Genomic DNA, 6,857 nt, shown 5'->3' with positions numbered 1-6,857 from the left:
ACATTTGTCCAAATTGACAGAACAGCTTTCTAGGACCTCTAACCTGCTATTTCATAGACCTTTTGTAGCCACCTTATTTCCCCATACAGGCATGGCCTGGCTTCCTTGCCGCTCCCTGTGCATTTAACAGTTCAGTAATATGCAGTAGGCTCTCTTGTACAGCACCCTGTCACTCTGTTTTCCCCCCACAGAACACGTATGCACAATGCTTCAGATTGTAGGCTTAAAAAACATAATTAGGATTCATGAATACTAGATTATATAAAAAACACTAACATTTTAATAAAGTTAGAAAAATAGAATGAGCATTTTATAACCATCAGGACAAAAAAAAATACAGGTTTTCCCAGGAATGGGGGAAGGAATCTCTATATCTAGATTGGCTTCTAAGTTGCCTTCAGAAAGAAATTCTGCCTCAGAGTCCTAAAAGGGATTTACTTCCTCATTAAAGACAGGGTTTTCTTCCTGAGTCCAAGGAGGGACAGATTCTAATTTCTCAATTGGAAACTGGATTCCCTTCAGGAGGACAGATTGGTCAGGATATTCTGTGAGGAAAGATTCCCTTTCCTCAACTGAATCTAGATTTTGGACCTCACTTATTGGTTTTCCTGAAGATACACTGGGGTCATTTTCCATTAGCATACATTTACACTGCATACCAAGACATGTCTTTTTGACTTGTTTGGAGCTAATCTAGGTGGATTATCAACATCAATGGAAGATATTCTGGATCATCTTCTTCCTTGGCAGTAAGTGCAGGTACTCCTGCTTCACATGTGGGGTTCAGAACCAGTGGGATGTCCACAGGACTCAAAACCTGCTTGGGCCTTTCTATATATTAAAAAACACCCTCTATGTTCACATGCCTTCTGGAGATCAGTAATGTTTTCTGATCTCCATGAGTCATCATAAACGACATCACTGATGGGTTCTTTATCTGGAGAACTGCAGGAGCTGCTCTACTGTGATACAAACCTGAGAATGGAAATAGGTACAGGAGTCTTAGAACTCAAGAAGTTAAGGTGTGACTAAACTTTCATGAGAATCTAATGGGGGAAGCTGTAGAACTTGAGTTTGGACTGAACACTGATGAGAATTTAGCATGTTTCTAATGAGTGGCTACTTCCAAGTTCTTTCAAAGGAGAACAGATATTACCTGGCAAAGAATATCCATAAAAGGATATTTTGCCAAGCTGGGGAGTACTAAGGGCTCTATGCCCATCCTGCCCATGCCTAAAGACCCAAGTTCCATCCATATTCATCAGCTCTGAGGTATCTAAACAAGGACTTCTTCCACTTTTTCTTGGTCTCATGGGCCATGTGTTCCTATAGCTGGTCCAGAAGAATATGTAAGCAGAAGAGCAAGTCTGAAGAGGGCATCTTGAGCTTGACATACTGTGTAAGTTCTTTCAGGGTGTCATGGTTCTTGTTCTCATAGAAATCATCAAGGTAGAAGTCCATCCACATAGGGAAGATGGAACAACCTATGCTATGGGCAGATTGGTGACAAGGAAAATGAGAGCCTTTCCTCCCCATCCTGAGCTTTGTACTATAGCCTCTTTCTGGCGGGACTTGCATGTTGTAGGAAGAGACTCCTGCAAGCAGAATGTTCCTCACAACCCACTTCTAGAAATTTCTCAAATATAATCATCTACAATTCTCCCTATGTTAGGAGGAGAAGGTTGTTTCCCCTCTTGATCTGCCTTGCTATACATACCCCCCTCGTCATCCATGAGAGTCCAAAACCATAACCACATCCACACTGTGTAATCTGCTATCCACTGAAGTGCCAAGCCTCAACCCCCTGGTGAAAATCACAACTGGTGTGCAAAGAAGGAAGTTGACTTTGATTCAGACACCTCAAAGATACCCAGTTTTCAAAGACAGAACTTCTCTTTGTGTCAACGTCCACTTACTTCTTCATCTTGTTCATCTTCCTCCCAGTTACGGTAGAAGGATCTGTACCAATGGGAGGAGAGAAGGAAGTTAACTCTATGCTTCTCCTTTTCTGAACTAACAGGACAGACATGGGACTGGTTAAGTCACATATGGTAATGTAAACATAACAGACAAAAAGTAGAGATATGTCTACACAATTTCATGGAAATTCTGTGAGGATACTTATCAGCATTTGTCCAAATAAATGTCCCATGGCTCATGCCTCTAATCCTACTAATCAGGAGGGTGAGATCTAAGGATCACAGTTTGAACCCAGTCTAGTTTGTAAAATTCTAAAGACACTTATCTTCAATTAACCAGCCAAAGGCCAGACCTGGACTTGAAGCTTAAATGGTAGAGTGATATGAACAGAACAGCACTCAGGCCCCAAGTTCAAGTTCCATTCTTTCTTCCATCTATATTCCTTCAAAAGCCTCCAAGATAGTGATTTCCTAGGTGAGGGTGAATGTTGGGTGACACTGGCTCATTCCTTTAATCCTAGTCTCTCAGCAAGCAAACTGTTAAGGCTCCGCTAGCTTCTGAGGAAAATGAAATGTTCTGGCAGGCCACTCGTAAGGAGTTATCCAGGGAGTGCACTTCTTTGTCTCAAGCCAAACTCCTGTGATAAAACCCCAGTGAAACAGTCTCAGAGAGGTACCAAGTATTCCAATAATCTGCCAGGGGGTCTCATCAGTCCTGGATTTGAATAAGGAACACTCACTTTTTAAACAATATCCAGCAACTGCTCCATTGTCTCCCACTCTCTATAGTGGCGGTGGAAGTTTCCAACATAGAAGAGATCACCTTTCTTGTAGGCAGGGATCAGGTCCATTACCAGCATTTCCAACAAGCCTGAGTCCAAGCTCCATATATTATAAGGCACATTCAGGATTTGAGCAGACTCATTGTCACACTGAGGTGGTAAAAAGAATGAATCTTTGAAACTTGGAAATGGGAGTACACTTCAAAATGAGTAATAGAGTAATAGGATTGAAAAGTACACAGTAAATATTTTATCAATATACACATATAAAAACACAAGAAGAAGCCTGTACTGTGGGCTAGAATGAGATTAAATAGGTTTCCTGTCATAGTTACACCTGACCTGAGTTGCCTTGTGATTCCCTTTATTTCTTCTTATAAAAAGGCCTGAGACATTGGATTCGTGGTTTGGCACTGATCCAATGTCTGCAGTATCGAGTGAGGCACTCACCCCTCTCATGCCTGGGACCTGATTCTCTTGAACTTTGAAAACAATACAGGAATGTCTTTCTTGTTTCTGAGCCACAGGCCAAGTGAGCTGGCTAGAGCTGACTGTAAGTTACAGTTGCCTGGGTCTCAGAGTTCCATATTCTATTCCATTGTGAGGGAAGTAGTGTCATCTCTCAGAGCCCAATGATCTAAGCTGCTTACTCACATAAGACCATCCCAAAGACAAACGGGAGGCTGAAATTTCCCCTCCCACATCACTCTATACAAATATGGACATTGTCAAATCCCAACATCCTCAGGTAGGCCTAGGAACCAGCACGGTCTCAGCCTCAAGGAAGCTTTCCTAGGTGAGATCCATGCCTTATTCCTTATTTTTCACTATTCCTCTTGTTCTGCAAAAATCATTTTGCCTCTCAGGGCCCTCTCAGCCTGCCATGTGCTTTTTGCATCTACTTCCTAGGACACTGTTTGGTTCATGTTTCCTAATCTTTTGTTTGCTCTTGAAGCCCCTGTGTGCTGTAATCTGCCCAAAAGACAAATACTTAGAGGTGGGAAAAATCATAAAAATATTGAAAAAAAACTTACACATATAGTCAGACATTTTTACACGTGTACATTTTTTAAGATAAAAGACTATTTTTGATAGTTTTGTCATATTTTATGACAGAGGGGAAGGGGAGAAGGGAAGAGGTGCTGCATTGTCTTCTCATAATTCAATGATTATTTTTTTTTGAATGGGTGTCCAGTCGTGGGGCCTGAACTCTGGGCCTGGGCGCTGTCTCTCAGCTCTTCAGCTCAAGGCTAGCAATCTATCACTTGAGGCACAGCGCCACTTCTGGATTTTTTCTTTTTTTGCTTATGTGGTGCTGAGGAATTGAACACAGGGCGTCATGCATGCAAGACAAGCACTCTACCACTGAGCCACCTTCCCAGCCCCTCAATGATTATTATTTAAAACTATAGTTGAAGGAATGTAAGATTTAAAGATAAAAACCGTACTCCTGTTCTTTTTATAAGCTAGTTGTTTATAAAGTATTCCTCACTAAAGTCTTGTCACCTGTGTCTCATGAACTATCCTCCTCCTTCAAAATAATCAAGAAAAACCTTCACAAATAAGTGGGCTGTTGTCCAATCTCTGGATAAGAATTTAAGATACAATATTGCCTGTGACTCTGTGTGTGTACATCTCTGTGGGAGTGTTTGTGTGTGTGTGTGTGTGTGTGTGTGTGTGTGTACCCATTTTTACTTTGACTTGTGGAACCATGTTATCTCAGAAAGCCTCAGGGCACTAATGGGATGAAAAGCTTGTTAGATTTTAAGGCTAAGATTAGGGCTGGGTCTCATTCCTCTTACTGTCTCCATTGATTTAAAAAAGAAATCCTCCTTTATCTTTAAAACATACCCAGGAAGAAGCAGGTTATTACGCTACCAGAGAGTAAAGAGGCTGTGACCCTGAAGTGCCTAAGGCAATTCAGCAATAACCTTGCCACTAATATCCACTGTGGGAGTAGAGAGGGTTACTAGATATCACTAAAAGAATGTCCCACATGATATTATTTTGTAGTAGATATCAACAGGGAAGCATTCTCAGGTGATGGAGTCAAGCAGGAGTTCAGTCTATTTTACTGCAGTGGAGGTGGTCTGAGTGATGATGTAGATTTCCTCCAGGTGACTGTCAGGCTGTCGTTGAACTTTACCCATTAGGGTGTGCAGCAGCAGCAGCAACAGCAGCAGCAGCACAGGATCTCTCAGTGGCTCCAAGGGACAGTCACACCTCGTGCTGAGCTGCAAATTCCTACACAATCTGGTTAAGGACACATGGCATAGGCTTGGCAGGCTGTGACCCCACTAGATTTTAAAACTATTTAGACAATAGCCCAGGACAATTTACCAAGCTGACAACATTTTAAATTAGATAGTTCTTTTAATAGGGCTAGGATTTTCTAGGCAGATATACAGGGCTCAGGCCTGTACTATTATTTCCCATGTCTTTTCCTTCTGTCTGTTTTACCACATTTTTAAAAAAGTGAATCTGGTCCCTTGTTCTTAAAAAGGGATGTTGGGCAAAGATTCAGCTTCTGTCACTTCTTCAAGCTGACTCAGGGATGTTGATCCTAGTTAGCCAGGAACCTATAAACATAGCCTATTTTACAAAGAGGTTATCAGGGTTAAATGTCATTAAGAACAATATTTTAACTTTTAACAAATGCACAGACCTTTTTTCTGGCTACAGCAGTGGAGCTTATTTAGACTTCTAGTTTACAAAAGGATCTTTCTGGATGGCATAGGAATGTGATCTCTAGTAATCCTAACAATGCCTTAGTTACCTATGTAGCCCTTCAGACTGATATCAATAGAAACACACTCTCAGGTTTACAAAGATTTTCCTGAGCAGATGAATTTCATATAGCTGGCATCAGCTCAAAATTTACTGCCAATTAGAGTTTTTGGCACATACAGGGGTTGGGATCAAAACTATCTTCCACATTTTAAAACCTTAACTTTTTAGTACTATCACAGATGACTGAAGAGTTCCTGTCCCTTACAAGGTAGATAGACATAGACAGTAGGCATGCTTACAAACTATGTTCCCATGAACTCCTGGCTCTGACCAATTTTTGAAAAGCCACACACAAATGACTCTAGGATCTGACATTATTTCTGCCATACAAGCAGTGGCTTATGGTGTCTGGATGCTCCTCCATTGTTTTCATCCCAGGACTGTCTTCTCCACACTGGGAAAAATGCCTCATTGGCATTTTCCTTAGTTAGTTGCTGAACTTGAACTCGGGGCCTGAGTGCTGTCCCTCAGATCTACAGCAGGCTATCGCTCTGCCACTTTGAGTCCTAAAGAAACTCTGCTTGCTCTTTCAGCCATCTTTTGGCTGAGTAGAAGTGACAGTTTCACAAGGACCTTTTTCTGCCTGGGCTGGCTTGGAACCAGTTTGTAGATCAACAATTCTCATAAAAGGCCACTCTCATCCACTTAAAAGCAACAAGGTGTTCAACATAGAAGTGTCTTTTAAGCATGTTCTTACCTGAAAAGTACTAAGAGCCAAAGTTACATCTGATAAACTTACAAGAATCCTCACTCCTTTTTGTGGACCTGCCAGGAACTGTTACAAAAAAAAAAAAAAAAAAAAAAAACCTATGAGAGCAAACTGAAATAGGAATTAAGCAATTATTTTGGTAATCCTAATTTTTCCTTTAGCATTTTGAGGTAAATGTTTAGAACGTTTTTACTTTTAAACATTATATCCAGAAATCAATTCTTAATTTGTTATCTCCGTTTTAATATTCTATACTTTAGTTTTTAGTTGCATTTTGAAAAATCCCTTGACCTCTCAAGGCTAGGTGTCACTCATTTTTTCTTGGATGCTTGTTTTAAAACAGATACACATGAAAACTTTTAAACTCAAATAAGAATTTTTTCTTATTGCAAAAATTACAATCACAATCACTGTACCAAGAAGCTAGACTTAACACCATTTTGCCTTAAAAATATCCAATAGCAGAATATCATTGAGAACAAATCACATTATATAAATAAACTTTTTAATCCTTTTTAAAGGCCTTCTTAATTTTAATTTTAACATATCCAAGGGACAGTTTTAGCAATGATAATCCGATCATTACATCGTTCAGTTTTACCATCATGTTTCCAGTGTCTATCTGAAGGTAAGGTACAAAATAAAGATGAGCCACTT

General features: G+C 40.3%; 1 long non-coding RNA gene across 1 annotated transcript; it reads right to left on the bottom strand.

Annotated features, from left to right (window-relative positions):
- Window positions 1–389: 389 nt before the first annotated feature.
- On the bottom strand, window positions 390–3,238 carry LOC138807360 (uncharacterized). Its single transcript, XR_011366128.1, has 4 exons — window positions 3,152–3,238; window positions 2,660–2,851; window positions 1,917–1,959; window positions 390–975 (listed from the first exon to the last, which is right to left on the bottom strand). It is a non-coding gene; the product is annotated as an uncharacterized lncRNA (long non-coding RNA).
- Between the last annotated feature and the right edge of the window lie 3,619 nt (window positions 3,239–6,857).

Source organism: Dipodomys merriami, unplaced genomic scaffold (assembly GCF_024711535.1).
Source record: "Dipodomys merriami isolate MVZ:Mamm:240054 unplaced genomic scaffold, mDipMer1.0.p SCAF_101, whole genome shotgun sequence".
In the NCBI taxonomy this organism is placed as follows: Eukaryota; Metazoa; Chordata; class Mammalia; order Rodentia; family Heteromyidae; genus Dipodomys; species Dipodomys merriami.
The sequence above is the reverse complement of the archived record's forward strand: the minus strand, read 5'-3'. Positions and strand labels throughout refer to the sequence as shown.